This window comes from Odontesthes bonariensis, chromosome 18 (genome assembly GCF_027942865.1).
Source record: "Odontesthes bonariensis isolate fOdoBon6 chromosome 18, fOdoBon6.hap1, whole genome shotgun sequence".
Lineage (NCBI taxonomy): Eukaryota > Metazoa > Chordata > Actinopteri > Atheriniformes > Atherinopsidae > Odontesthes > Odontesthes bonariensis.
Window position 1 is genome coordinate 9,245,497 of NC_134523.1, and position 16,556 is coordinate 9,262,052.

The 16,556-nt window shown below is 39.1% G+C and overlaps 1 long non-coding RNA gene across 1 annotated transcript in view; it reads left to right on the forward strand.

The window, feature by feature from the left end:
• Positions 1-10,694, forward strand: part of LOC142367665 (uncharacterized) — a 35,017-nt gene extending 24,323 nt beyond the window's left edge. The window contains exons 5-6 of the long non-coding RNA XR_012767146.1: positions 6,759-6,839; positions 9,465-10,694. This is a non-coding gene — a long non-coding RNA (uncharacterized LOC142367665). The remainder of the gene's footprint in view (positions 1-6,758; positions 6,840-9,464) is intronic.
• Positions 10,695-16,556: the final 5,862 nt, after the last annotated feature.

Here is a 16,556-nt window from a genome sequence, read left to right on the forward strand (position 1 = left end):
AGCCAGCAGCTTTCAAAACCATCAGTGTCTGTCATCACTGGACAAAAAAATAGATTATGTATGTGTCATGTGTCCAAGTGGTATTTGTATTTTTCATAGGATGACCATTTCCATATTTTTTTACAAATGTATCAAATATTAAAAAAAAAAAAAAAAAAATGAAGTTATCAACATGATGACACTGAATTTAATTCAGTGTAAAAATGAAAGAGCAAAAAGTTTGCTACACCAACAGAGTGCAAGTGTCTGTTTGTGTCTGCGTGTGCTTTTGATAAAGGGAAGGACAGCAGAGGTACAGATACAGGCACAATAACTACACAAGAATACAAGCTTGCAATACAAACAACTGGTTTGTAGACATGATGGTAGGGCCAACAACTAACATATTGCAAATCTGTTTTGAACACATTATAAGCATGCTAGGAGTTGTAGAGCTATAGTGAAGTCCTGCAAAGGCATTGTAGCCATGTTGTTGCCAATACAGTGGGTGTAAGATAGCAATCATTTCTTAGGATCAAGGCTTGATGGAGGTCAGCTCTTATCAGAGGAGTTGCTGAGGATGATTTGAGTGTGTGTGTTTGTGTGAGATTATGTGCTTTGGACAGTGTGGTCAGGAAGAAGTGCATAGTGGGATCGATGTCCACACACCTCGTCCTAAATTATTCATCCTGTCAGCGGCCCTGTCCACCATCGCTGTGGAAACCGCTGACCAAGAGCTTTAACCCATCCCTACGGATTCACCTCTTCATCTTCTCCTCAACCCTCACTTCCTTCTCCAGTTTTCACTGGCTCATTATCTCCTCCCTGATTCGTTCATTTACGCCTCTCCTCCTACTTCCAGTCTTTCTTAGTTCTCAAATCTTTCCATCTGTCTTTCTTCTACTCCCATTATTCAGTATATCTGTCTTCCTCATTAGTCCTGAACTCCTACTGACTCGCCCACTGCTTTTTCCCCCTTTCCTCTTTCTCCCCCAGTCTTTCTCCATGCTGACATTCCCTCTTCTGTTTCCTCCGTGTTGCTGACCAAGATTATAATGTGTTGGCTTTGTACGAAGTTTATGTTTGTGTCTTTGAAGTCTGCCCCAGAGGCCTTTTGGAAAACAGCCATAATCCTCGTGAGCTGCTGGAGGTTGTTCTGGGTGCCGTGTGCGTCTGTTCATCCTCATGCATGTGTGAATACGTGTGTGCACACATTCAACTCTGAGGGCAGTGTGTGCGCACAAGCATGTGAGTGTGAGTCAGTAATTGTGACATGGCTCATACATCATGACCAGAGCCCGTTTGATTACAAGCGGAGGGGCCCGGTGATTAATCGTTGGATTCAGCTCCCTGGCCCTAGTTGTGACACCCGGTCACAGAGCATCTGTACCGACACACCCCCCTAGCCCCACTGCCAAGCACCAGTGTACCCCTTTACCACCTACACGTCTGTACTCTCACACCCACACATTCACATAAATACCCCCTGCCTTCATCTTACTTCCGAACCAGCACTAAGTTTCTTTCTGCCCTTCTCGCTCATACAGTGCACACTTTGCCATTATTTCTCTTTTTCTCCACCTCCTGTTTTGCCTTAGCCTTACCATACCATTTTATTCAAACTCTCATCTATACATCTTTACCATTATGCACTTTCCACCTTTAAACTCTCCTCAGTTTTCCTTCCACTAATTTCCCCTTTAACCACAGCTACACTTACTTTCTCAACTGATATGATTCTGATTTGATTTTCCCAAACTGTATAACAAGTAAAAAAAAAAAAATCACATGCATGCACCTTTAAATGAACAAAAAGTCTCCTCTGTATGCAGTTCCAGCACCTCGAGCTCTCTCCACATGTCGCAGAGGTCACCAAGGCAAAAAGTGACCCTTTAACCTAAAAACAAGCAAATTGAGGCCAAGCACGTGCCATTTTGTTACCCTAAATGTGTAAATATATGAACCAAGTCTAAATCTAAAGTAAAAGATTTGTGCTCACAGTTTGAGCTATTTCTTGTACTTGAGGATTTTGTAAAGGGATTCAAGCATGCACACATTTTTTTTGCAATTCATGCAAACATATTTTAAAAATTATTTTACTGTCAATTCTTAGAGTTCCTATTACCAGAAAAATTGGAAAAAGTGAGTTATATGATACATAATAAGTAGAAAAATGTTAACAAAAAAAAAAAAAAAACAACCAACTAAAGGACTAGCCTGGAATCACTTAACCTTCTTTTTTTTCTTTTTTGGTCATAAATAGCCATAAAACAACAACGGCTTACAATGTGCTAGTCCACCATTATTTCCTATTCTTACCTGCCTATTTTGGGCTGCCAGCTACAAGGCCATTTTTCCTAAATTAATACAGTAAATCTGTAAAATGGGTTAATCATAATAATACCTAAAAAAGAGCAGAAATTATATTACATTACATTACATTACGGTCATTTTGACGGTCAAATTAGAGCTTTATTAGAGCAGAAATAAAGAAGGTATTTGTTTTTATTTCCAGGCATACATTAGACATGATTTAGAGATGTAGTAGATCATTTCTTAATAGACTACACAGTTCATGTTCTGAATAAAAGATTTCACACAGTGCAACTCTGTAGCTTTTCATGGTTTTTATCCAAAGGCTATATGTTAACGATAGACATAGCCACTATGACATCATCCATTTTATGCTGTCATTCTGAAGCCTCAAGTTTAGCATTCAGCTGTCACCATCCTGGGCTTCCAGCAGCCAAAAGTAATGTGCTTGGGAAAGATTTGAGCAAGAACGCAAGAACTCTATAGCCATTAGATCAGACCACACCTGCCATAAAAACAGTAGCGTTGCACATAATAATGAAAACTTTCAACCTAATTCAATTTAAACAGGTAAGTAACAAATCAGTTATTAAATCAGTTATTGAGACAAAAAAACTAAACAAAGTCCATAAAGATGCTTATTTCTACGATAAAGCTGAGCATTTTAAAATGGTGGTGTGAAAGGACACTCCTGTGAGAGGTTACTGCCAGTAACTGAGTGCTGTGGCGCAGCAAAATAAGATGTTTTATCAATTAGGCAGATTGGCCTAATAACATCCATTTTAAATCGCAGGGACGGCTTTGAGAATTTGAAGTAGATGAGGGTGTTAAAAAAGGGGGTTAAAAAAAAAAGAGTAGATGAGGGTGAAGAGACAGAGTGAGAGGAAACAAGAGATGCAGGATAAAAGTCAGTAGCAAACAACGGATGAGAAACTGTGAGTGTGATCAAGGAAGCTGGTGAAAGGCAATGTGTGTTTATGTGTGCGTGTGTGTGCATGTGTGTATATGTGTGTGTGAGGGTTCCCCTGGCTCTCACCTCCATACGGTATCAAGATGAGGAATGGTGCTGCCAGCGATCAGCCCAGGCCTGGACTAAAGCTCCACACAAGGATTCCCTGCTGAAACCATTAGTCTGGGCATTAAACACCATTAGAACACACATCCACACACACTCAGTTGTGTTTCTATACGTTTCTATTAATTTCATAACTACTTGTCTGATATTAAAATTAAAATATGTCTTACCTTAAAATCTATTGATGTATATTATGAGTACTTGCTTTTTGCCTGAGTGAAACTGTATAAGCACATGTATGTGCCAATAACACGAGTAATACTGTAACTATACAGGACCACTCATATACACACACATTCCTCTTTTTTTTTTACAACACAATATACAAAATACATTGAACATCAGAGATATGAGTTTGGGTGCACGCTTATACACAGAGCTTTAAAAACACACATACCTTCAGAACAAAGAGTGGAGAAGAGTGACAAAAAAAGAAAAGAGAGGATGGAAGACAGAGTGTGAAGGGTAGAAGGACACTGAAAATTTACTTTTACTTTAAAGTCTCATTTCTCTTCACATCATCTACTCTATTTGCCATTTCTAATGCATGATTAATTAAAGACAAGTAAGAAATTAATTTCCTGGATGTCTTTGTCTTTTTTTTTTATTAACAAGGGCTTACCTCATATTTCCTTATATTTATCAGGGTCTTTCATATCTGCATATATGATCTGTCTCTGTATGTAAGTGTGTATGTTATGTGTGTCTGTGCTCAAATGTTGCACACTGGAGCGTGCGTGTCCCCAGTGATCCAGGTGTAATTGGGTTAGTGACAACCAGGACAATGTGACACCTGCAAGTCTCAGCTGTGCCTATCCCCACTGAACTGGCCTTGAGTCAGCTGGAGCTCTGTCATCTGGACCGGACTCAGCTGAAATAGCAATGCTGGACTGTTCTAGGGTTACAAGCTTGGCTGGGTACGAACAAATATCAGTCCTAACCTTTTGTCTTTTAGCCTGATAAGAGGCAATAGCAAAGTACAGTAAAGTCAAATTTGTGAGACTTTCATCTCAGGGTTTTCAAGGCAGTGGCAGAACACACAATACTCCTCTTAACATAAAAAGAAACAAAAATTAAAAGTAGGTTGTTTAAATAAGTTTTAAAGATAATGAGGCAATGAAAGATTTGTTTGTATCAAATATGGTTGAGTGTACTACATCAATTAGCTTTAGAAAAAAAAAGAAAATTCATCGTGTAGCGATTTGTTCAAACTCAACCATATATGTTTTTCATTTTTATTCTATTTTTTTTTTCTCTTTAAATTGCTTGTTTGTATGCTGCTTTATACTGTTCTTTTGAATGCCTTGTCTTTATGTAAATCACATTGAGTTGCCTGTGGTATGAAATGCGCTATATAAATAAAGATGCCTTGCCTTGCCTTGCCATGTATACCACACCGTCACTGTATTGTTGTGCATTTCTAAAGTGCATTTTCAATGTATCACTTTGAATTTCTTGTCACTGTCATTAGCCTAATCTATGACTGGTGAGGGACTATTTTGAGGTTGACCCAGCTAATACCACTAGCTATAGAGAAGATCTGTGGGAAGCAACGGTCATGTGAACAAGTGATAACCTTCTCTAAATTCTGAGGCTTTGTTAATCTAAAAAAATCAACTGGCCCCTAACAGACCCCAGACTTTTATAAAAACAACCACATGTGATGTATTACATAGTGTCATTATGTATCGTACAAAAAAAGGCAAAGTGCAAAAACAGTGTGTAAAAAACTAAAAACACCCTTACTGCTTCCTGAGGAATTAAGAGGGTAAGTAGCAGCCAGGTTCTGCCAGTCAACTGCATGTTATTAACTGATCATCAGTAAATATAACCATAACTATGAAAGCAGAGGTTTTGGCAGTTTGTTGGTCTAGAGCATTCAGGTATGTGTTAACATAGTGCCAAGGAAGAAAGACAACAGCAGTGACCATAGAGAAGCAACTATTGCTGCCCATCAGTCTTGAAAGGGTTATAAGGTCATTTCCTAACAATTTGGACTCATCATTCTAAAGTGAAAAAGATTATTCACAAAAACAAACAAAAAAACAAACATTCAAGACAGTTGCCAATCCTCCCAGGAGTGGACACCCCAGCAAGTTCACCCAAAGTCAGACGGTGTAATGTTCAGAGAATCAGTGAAAACCCAAGGGCCACATCTCAGATTCCCCAGGCATTAGAAAAAGACTGAACAAGTATGGTTTCTTAACGGTTGCCATAAGAAAGACTCTTCTCTCTAAAAAGAACATTAAAGGACAGCTTAGCTTTTCAAAGTTGAATTTGAACAAACTGCAAGACTTCTAGAACAATGTCTTTGGACATACATACCAAAGTGGAGATGATTCGCCAAAGATGGTGGCCAAAGAAAAACTGACATCAACTGTCAAGCACAGTGAGAGGTGGAAGGGTTACGAGGTTGTTCCGACACCTTGCAGTCATTGAGTCAACCCTGATGAAGTATTCTAGAGTCTAACGTGAGGCCATCTGTCTGACAGCTAAAGCTTGGCCGACATTGGGTCATGCAACAGGACAAGGAAATCTGCAGCAGAATGGCTGATAAAGAATCAAGGTGTTACATTTACCCAAAGTCCAGACTGAGGCCACTGAGTGAGGTACCATAAGCTAAAGGATGCAAAATACAACCCTTATGAGCAGCCTCCTTTTTCATTCTCATTATTTCTGTGCAGACTGATACATAAATGCAAAATGTATCTGTTTCTGTGCAAAACTTTCTCAATTGGAAGGAACAGCTGCTTCCTGCACCAAATCTAAACATGTGCCCAGCTTTCCTTGTCCACAGAGTCTATTTTAGTAATACTTGTGAAAATCATTAAACCAACAGATCTTTCTCTGACTTAAACCTTTGAAAATGGCAAAGCTAAGGGGAAAGAAAGTGATAATAGAAGTGTTCCCGACGAGTACCCCTACCAACGAGTAGAGTATCCCCCCTTTTGTTGCAACTCTGCCACCCCCATCCTCACCAACATACTTTATCTTGAATTCAACGTTATCTGAAGTATGGCTATCTAAGAATATTTTAAGGTAATGTCAATAAACAAGCCATCAGTCTCAAACATCATTTCTAAAAATAGATGAGAAGAGGAAGCCGTGCTGTGCTGAAAGGCACCTTGCAGCCTCTGTATTACTGTCCAATGTCACACAGAGATACTTCAAATAAACACTACTGGTCTATGACAGTTTTCCATATGCCCCCTTTTTCTCATCAGGCGGGAATTTGTGATCACAGACTGATATCATACCAACGTCTCCCTGTCATGTTGGATTTCTACCTCTCATGTCTAAGAACTGTCTCTCCAGGCCAAAGTGGCGACAGACCATGCTAACCAGCACGACGCCATCGGAAGCTAATAAATCATCTGTGGTTTTATTTCAGATTTATTTGGACCGTAATGAAGACGCGACGGGCCCGGGCTGTAACCGACAGCGACAGGGTGACACTGATGAATGGCTGAAGGTGCGTTCTCTACAGTTGGAAAGAGAGGGAGCACTGTCAGACTGCAACTCTGCACTGTGTGCATGTGTGTGTGTGTGTGTGTGTGAGAAGAGTCTAACAGTCCTGTTAGATCAGACAGTTTGAGTATAAATAGCATATTTGCATCATATGTATAATTATCACTCTTCGCAAAGTGATAATTATCCAAATCAAGCTTTTGATATCAGCTTTGGTATCATCATCATAACCAGTAACAATTTTCAAAGTAAAAATCATGTGTGAATGTTAATATCAATATTATCGTCATCACACACACTCACTATCCATAATGCAGTTATTAAAACTAATCTACATTATTTTTTGTTATTTTCAAGATCCATCTGACATCACCTACTGTAAACATCAAAATTACCAATATTACGCTAATCTACATCAAAATCCCTAACATCAATGACCTGAGTCAAAATATTATCAATTATCACCATCATTAGCTTGAGCATCAATATTTTGGTCAACATGACTATGACTTCTTGCTGCAATCAGACCCAGCAGTTTTCAAAGTAGCTCTTTTGTGATTCATCAGAATCAGTTGAATAAAAAGATTAGCTGATACGATTAATTCACTGAATTAATTTAGTGCCTGACCGGACTTTGGCTGGAGTAGCTGCTGTTCCACTAGATTCTGTAACCCATTGCAGCATCTCAATCCTATCCACATCTGTAAGAGTAAAGTACGTTTGTAATTTAGTTACCAAATTCACAGAAAAGTCTGCATTTCCACAACTGCTGATTGTGGAAATTTGTATTTTTAGCCATGTGGTTACAGAACAAACTACAGCTCCCATGAAAGTGGATTACAAAGAGGGAGGAACAAGTAATAAAATCATGACTTCAGCATGGCTAGGTTTAATCTATCTACGAAACCTAACAACACTTTTGATCATTCCTCTACTTTCTTTTGTGACCTCTGTTTCCTAAAAACTTAAAGCATTCAGTTCTAGCTGCTGCCAATATATGCACATGTGTCTCACCCTTCCACCATACTTACTCCCCACAAATTACTACAGGGTCATATGACTGGTGGGGAAAGGTTCTGGATTTTTGACAACAGTGAAAAATATCAATGGGATTCAGAATGGATCCCTGGAGACAAAGCACAGAATTTCCTGATTACCTTTTTTTCCTCTTTCAGGCACTGTCAACTGTAGAGTTGCAAAACATGAAAGGCTAAATTTAGATTGTTGAAAGGAACTTTTAAACTCATATGAATAATCAAATAATAAATAATTCATGTTTTCAGAGCAAAGGATTATACTAGCTACATTATTTCTATGTTAATGTTACAGCGTGTAACATGTAGAAGGATCTAATGGCTGAACCGTGATGAAATATTTATCATTATCTATTATCTATGTTTTAATTCATGTAGAATTTTGAGGAAATAAGAATTATTTTTATATCACCCAGGTATAAACATTTTTTCTACACATTGTTCTCTTCCTTGTGGTCCACTATGTTGAACAACAGTGTTACAATAGTGGCTCAAAATGGAAAAACCAAAAGCTGTTAATGAGAGAGGGCTTTAGTTTAGCTGTAGTCGCTTGGAGTTGGAGGCGGAGGATGAGGCTGGCCGCATTTAGTTGATCGCAATCCGTATTTTCACCACTAGAGTAATTATTCTAAATTCTTATTATCGTTATTCAAACAACATTAACCAAGAACATGCATATTAGTGACTCTAAATTTTCACTTCAAGTGTACCCTGCCTCTTGCCCAACAACAGCTGGGATAGGCTCCCCAACTGACCCCCCTGACCCTGAATTGGATAAAGCGTGTATAGAAAATGGATGGATGGTTAAATGTATTGTTCATTGTTAGTTCATTTAGCTTATTTTCTTATTTTAAGACACAACTTATAAAATCGTCATTTAATACGATTTATTTATAAGGCAAGTGCATGTGTACAAGTAGAAAAGGATATCTAAAGAATTCTGATTAGCTGCAGATTGCAGTCTCTTTGTGTTATGAATGAGTTGGGATTTTGTGAATTACAGCGTGTGAACAGAAAATATGAGCTGCAGAGCACAGAAACGATAGACACAATCTCCAACTAAAGCCAGTTCATTTTTAAAATCTGACTAAATTTTGATAGAATTCAGCAGCTGTGGAATCCTGTTTTGTCAACAAGTGCATTGATTAAACATTTTGGATTTCATGTCGTTCCTTTTTCTTAGCAAATGCAAACAGTGTCTTGATTTCAGATACCAAATCTGATGACTCAACAACTGAAAAGTAGGCTGTACAAGCACTGTGTGATCTGCATCTCTCCATGTGCAACTCATAGGCCTGCCAATGATAAATTAATTTGAAAATAACTAGCTGAAGTCATCAAACAATGCCTTAAACATTTAATCAACATTATCATCATCTCAATATCTCATTATCATCATAATAATCTTTATAGCAAAATAAGATCATAAAAAATACCTTTATCACAGCCATCGCCGTCATCAAACCTCTGACCTCTTCTCAACCCCAACCTTCCTTCTCAACATGAATGCATTTTTTATCACTCTCTCTGCATTGCTTTTCTTGTTCCACTGACTTTGTGAATTAATAGTTTGCTCTTTCTGTGTGTCATCACAGTTCTCTCTCTGTCAGCCAAGGACAAATCGACTGAGCCGACTCAATGCTTCAAGCCTGGCAGCTTCCAGTCATCCTGTCAATCAATGAATCCATACGAAGCATGTCTCATGCGGGCCCGACAGAATGTGGCGCAGCACTTTGTGAAGAGCATAGAAAGACATGTGTACATCGTGCACTGTAGTGGAAATTTGACAATGGGTTTGACTAACTTCTCACTGAACACCAGTGCCTGAAAAGCTACTCTGATATGGGTAAAAAGCATTTACCCATATCATCCTGAAACTTGGAAAGTTAAATGATCAGGTGATAGTGTTACACTGAAATAATGCCTGTACCTATTCAGGTTTCAATGAACTTTTTTCTTTTACACTAGGTTGAAGAAGGCTGACGGAAACTCCCTTTGCAATTATATTCAGACATGTGACATGACTGATTACTTGAGAAATCAGCCATTTCTGCTTCTAGAGAATAATAGTTGGTGATACTCACTGAAATTAAAGAATAATCACAATGTATCCAGCTGAGGAGAATTCCTAAAGATCTCATCATTTTTGTCTCATATGTGGCAAATGCTGTAGTTTTGCTTTTGTTCTTCCACATTCTTTTTATTTCCAGGAAGGAACTAATGTGTAGTTTATTATGGCCGTATGTAATGGCTGTTGACCACACTGTGACTTATTCACGCCAATACAGGTGATAGAAACAAGATGTCCATTAAGTTTTGGGCAAGAATGCAATGGTTTGCATCAACTTTGCTTCACAGATGGTTAGAAACACAGCTTATTTGGCTTATTGTGGACTTTTTGCTACCATACCTAATATATGACGCGACGAACTGGTAGTCCAATTATCACAGTGCTTGATTATAAATTGTCACTTGTCTTCACTTTGATACCTCTTCTGACATCTTATTCCCTCCCACTTGCAAAAAAGGAGCAGTGGAGGAAAAGGCATTTGTGATGCATATTGCAAAAGATATGTAGCTCATTTGTACCATGGAAAAGCTGGGGTTTATGCACATGCAAAAGCATTGAACCCAAGGTACAGTGCACAGTGAAAATGAGTACACCCCTGTTGAAAAGTAACATTTTGAACAATATTTTAATACACACACAAGTTATTTCCAAAACGTGCATAGAGTAAGTTTAATACATCATCTGTTCAGCTTACAACAGAAAAGAAAGGTCAATAATATAACTTAAATGACATATTTGTCCATTTTTGTGAAATTATGCTGGTGCAAAAGTGAGTACACCCCTATGTTAAACTCCCTGAGAATGGGCCGTGTTGGCCCGAAATGTCATGAAATGAAAAGGCATTAAAAGGGAGGTCATCGTTGTGCGTTTCATCCTTGCCTTACATTGAAATTTTACATTTTGAGTCTGCACCAGGCTAAAAGAGACGTGTGTGAGATTTGACTGAAATCCTATGGAGAGTATCATGATCTGCTTCAGTAGTCACAGTACATGTTGACAAGCATGTTTCTTTTGGTGAAATTCAGCTTCCTACTGTTGATGGCATCCATACAGCCCCAAACCATGTCACTCCCACTACTATGCTTGACTTTAAGCATGGGGCACGTTTCTTTGTACAAATCACTTTTTACCACCACACATGCTTGACACCATTGAAAGCAAATTTGTTTATCATTGTCTCATCAGAGACAAACAAACTAAGGATATGGATTGCTGGAACCATGTCCTGTGATCTGATGACACCAAGATGAACAAATTTGCTTTAGATGGTGTCAAGCCTGTGTGGTGGTAAAAAGTGATTTGTACAAAGAAAAGTGCCCCATGCTTAATGTCAAGCATAGTAGTGGGAGTGACATGGTTTGGGGCTGTATGGATGCCATCAACAGTAGGAAGCTGAATTTCACCAAAAGAAACATGCTTGTCAACATGTACTGTGACTACTGAAGCAGATCATGATACTCTCCATAGGATTTCAGTCAAATCTCACACACGTCTCTTTTAGCCTGGTGCAGACTCAAAATGTAAAATTTCAATGTAAGGCAAGGATGAAACGCAAAACGATGACCTCCCTTTTAATGCCTTTTCATTTCATGACATTTCGGGCCAACACGGCCCATTCTCAGGGAGTTTAACATAGGGGTGTACTCACTTTTGCACCAGCATAATTTCACAAAAATGGACAAATATGTCATTTAAGTTATATTATTGATCTTTCTTTTCTGTTGTAAGCTGAACAGATGTTGTATTAAACTTACTCTATGCACATTTTGGGAATAACTTGTGTGTGTATTAAAATATTGTTCAAAATGTTACTTTTCAACAGGGGGTGTACTCATTTTCACTGTGCACTGTATGTGCTACTAAGTCGTAAGTATTTTGAGAGCTGGAGGATGTGTCATTTTAATACGCTACAGCAGACCTCTGGTCAGGGTGAACCAGGCAGCCGGACACAAGTTTGATGGAGCATTTTATCAACGACAAAATTCAGTTAAATTTATATATCCCAGAAGGGAAAGTCACTTAACTTTATTCATTTTGTTGCTGAAATGAAAACAAATCTTGTTCTGAAAAATGTCTTTGTCGTTTGTAGTTTTGTATTAAGGAACGAAACAACATCAAAGAAAAGAAAATAGATAAAATTGAGTTTGGGGGGACAAAATCAGAGATTATATATTTTTAGGCCATATCGCCATGCTCTACTACAGCTTTAACAACATTCTTTTTTGCATAAGCAGCTCCAGGTCTCCAGAGCAGTCCCTTACACAGAGATAACCCTTTCTATTGGTTTGTTCAGTTTATTTGAATCACTGCCCCTAATGCTGCTGTCCCAAAAGATGACTCCAAAGCAAATTGCACTCTTGACAGACTTATGCAACATATTGCTGCAAATACTGAAGGACCTAAGCTTCCCCAAAAAGTAGGGGTGCCCTTCTTTTATCTAAACAGCCTCAGTGATACTTTTCTAGGCAAGTCTGTCTTCCAGGTGAACACCCAGTTACATGTATCTGCCCGTCACAGCCTAGTTTCAGTGTAAAAATGGTTGTTCACATTTCCACAGCATAGAAGTGTCACAGGCCATGGTCCATGTTGTAAATTGTAAGATAAGAATGTATTCCTAGAGTGAAGTTTTCTGTATGACAGTGTTTTCCTGACATGACAGGGATTGCAACACATGAACAGTATCTGTGTAAACTGTAAAAATATAGATTTTTGTAATTGCCTTGTCAGGTATTTTGTATCAAGTAGACCTAATTTACATTAATTGTAACTCTAACTATATAGTTTTAACTCCAAACTTTTACAAGTCACAGGTGAGAGTGACATAGAAAAGTAAGAAATAGTAAGTGGATGGAAATCAGTTCAATGACTGTTGAAAATCTGAAGGGCAAGACTCTCTTGCACAAAGACTCATGAATTAGTATCTTTTGTGATTCCTTCCTTCCTCTTCGTAAGTGTTTGTGGTTAAATGAACACTCACCAGCTGTAAAAAAAAATGGACATGGTCAATTGAGAGAACACATATGGAGAAGTGTAATTTTGGCACGCTTTCAAATTGAAACTTAACTGCATCCGTGTAATAAACAGAGAGAAGGAAATGTAGAAATTGTAAAAAACTTCAGCCTATCCTTCATTTTCCACCATGGACCATTGTAGCTATTTCATGTTCTTTGATGACATCTAGTTGTCCATTGTTTTGTAACAGCCTAATAAGGTATTTTATGATTTCTATCAGATAAGAATGAAATGCTTTTGAGGCAAAGCACATATTCACAGTGATTCAATTGAAATGGTGGGATAATTTGTCAAACTACCTTTACATCATGGATGCCAAAAAACTTCAGGATAGGTCATGATCCCAGACCACATCAGAGGACAGAAGAGATGATGAGGTATATATAAAAGTAATGAGAAAAGCCTAAAGTCGGACAACATATGGAGCCACTGGCACTGGCAGCTTAATAAACCATTTGTTACTGCCTAAAATCAAAAATGCTTTACATCATGAATAAGATATTCATGCTAATGTTTGCAATCATTATCCAGCAACAACCACAGCAGGCTAGAGTTAATAGGCTGGGCAGTAATGTTACTTTACCTTTCCAGCGGGAAGAAAGCAAGCAGAGAGTCGGTTTTAATACCAAAGTGAATTAAACTCCCTCATTACTTTGGATGTCCTGCTGGTGTTGGCCCTTCCCTTCTCCCAACAATTACTCAACAATTTCATGAAGTAGTTTTAGCACTTTGAGATTGAGAGGAGTCTTGGTAGGAGTGGGTTTAGTAATGGGAGCTGGTCGTTTGCTGATTTTGGCAGAATCCATGGATAAGCGATTGAAGCTATCATTAGCAACTGTTGTTATTGCTAATTGGAGCAAAAAGGAGCAAGCACAAGCCTATCTTTGTTTAGGTATAAGAGGAATATTCTGCAACTTCCAAATCAGTCGATGTGCTGTAACAGGTTACTCAGAAACTGAATTTTGGTTCTTAGTTTTTTCAGCTCCATTACAGTCCATGCACACATTGTCAATAAAAAGGGGTCTCTGATCCTTATTGTGGCTTATACGTACAGGATCTCAGTGCGTAGTTGGGGAGAGTGGGATATCTGGTGAGGGAACCTCAGGGTCACATGTCTGCCTTTTGTAGATTATGTGGTTTTGGTGGAGGAGTTTAAGATATCTCGAGATCTTGTTCATGAGTGATGGCAAGTTGGAGCAAGATATGGACAGATGGATTGGGGCTTCATCAGCAGCAATGAGGGCGCTGCACTAATCCATTGTGTTAAGAGGGAGCTAAACCAGGAAGTGAAGCTTTCAATTTACTGGTCCATCATTGTACCAACCCTCACCTATGGCACGAGATCTGTGTAGTGACCGAAAAAATTAGGTTGCGGAGGGTGGCTGAGCTCAGCCTTCGAAATAAATTGAGGAGCTCGGCCATCTGGAAGAAAAAGTAAAGCCGCTGATTTTCCACAACGAAAGGAGTCGGTTGAGGTGGCTCTAGTGTCTGGCTAGGATGCCCCCTGGTCACTTCTCTTTAGAGGTTTTTCGGGCTCGTCAAACTGGGAGGAGGCTCCGGAGCAGACCAAGAACTCACTGGAGGGATTATATATCTCTTCTGGCCTGAGAAGGCCTTGGGACCCCACAGAGCTAGAAAATGTCCCTGGGGAGAGAGAGGTTTGGGTTTCTTTCCTGAACCTGTGTGACCCAACCTCGGATAAGAAAATGGAGAAGACGATGGATGAATGGATGGATTTTCCATCAACTTTGTTCTTGAATTTAAGGGTATATTATGACACATCATTTTACAGCTATGTACACATACAAATTATTGACATCTGATTTGGTGAACTCCAACCAAAAAAGAATATGTCCACATTAGCAATTCCATTTCTCTCACTGGTTCTCCATACACATATTGGATTTGTAAAATGGAACATTTTGGGAAATAATGTTTGCCCAAACAGTTGGCATTTTGACATGAAAAGCAGTGGTTCATGGAGTGGTTTGTGGGCTGTGAGAGGAAGAAAAGTGGACAGATAAGCTGCAAAGAAATAATATGCATGGTTCATAAATTATGTTATTGCAGCTGTGTCTACTGTAGTTGTCCCTATCATTCTGACTCTCCAATTACTGCCTTGTATCCATTGTGAGACAACGGGAAGACATTCTGCATCTCTTGCTGACAACCACCATGAAAGGACAGATAACTCATTCTAGCTTTAAACAAAGCTGGCACTATCTATGTCCTTCTATCTTCATCCCGCCCCCTCGCATAGTCTGTTACACTCCTGCACTCTGCCTCTCAGTCTTCTTTCTACTCCTCTAAAAATCTGTCACTCAAATCTTTATTACAATTTCTCATCTAGTTATCTAGCCTGTTGTTTGCTTTTCACTTTTGGGTCTCCTTCCGATTTTACATGGAAAGCTCAGCTGTACTTATTTGCAATAGAGTTTAAAATGTTATTAGCATATCTTGTTGGTCACTGAATCCCAGCGTTCATGTAGGTGAAAAAGACGCTTTTACACACACACACACACACACACACACACACACACACACACAACAAGGGCGCACACGTATGCATGCATATAGACGCACACACATACACACCTACAAGTGCGCAGAGCCAGTTAATTAGAGCTTGAAGCTCTTCTCTCCTAATGAACCTGAGGGTAATTAAAGAGCCTCGGGACACAGTTGTGTCTGTGAGCTGGTTCTAATTAAGCCCCAGCGAGCTGATTTAGCTAATTAACTAAAGGCACGATGTCCGACACACCAAAGCATTACAGCCCCAGCAGAACACAGGAAGTTACGATGTTCCCACATCGTCCCTGGCAACACTTTCATTTCCTGGGGCATTAATCACCAGAGTTACAATTGTCTCCAAGGTGACTGCCATGTGGGGATGGGGAGGGAAGCAGGCTGCAACCCTGAGGGTGTGAGGTGTGGACCATTCATGTTCTAGATCTGGGATGATGTGACAAATCACAGAAAGCAGGTGGAAAGAGGAGGGGCTGGTAAACATGACACGATGGGGAAGAATGAAGAGAGAATGCAACATAAACATGTTTGACATCAGAAAACTTGTGATAAAACAAAGGAAACCAATGGATCTCAACAACTTTACTTTTGTTGGTTGCACCACAATGACCAAAATAAGTTGCTCAGAGAAAAAAACAAGTCTATCTGAAATGTTGGTGAACTTCTTTCCCTCTTGTCCTAGCAGTGTGTAATGGTGTATAATGTACCATCTGCACTGTTGGACCCAGTTGACATTTCTTGCAGTCAATTCAGAGAGTTGGATCGATGTTGGGTCTGTAAGTGAGTAAGGTCATTCTGACTGGCTGATAATAGCTGACAAATCTAATATTTTACCCAGTTGGTGCGATTTCCCCTTATTTTTCCTCTCTGCCTATTCCAATCTTCTGCCATCACCAACAGACCAAGTCTATTGCACTCCTGAAAACAAAGTCCGAACCAGTCATATTATCAAACTGCACACATTCTTCCATGGTGGGTGAACAACAGTGGTTTGAAAATAAGCAAACACTGCTGTGGTTAGATTTTTTTATCAACATAGTCGTTTCCCTTGTTTAATACCCTAAATACATAGAGTTAA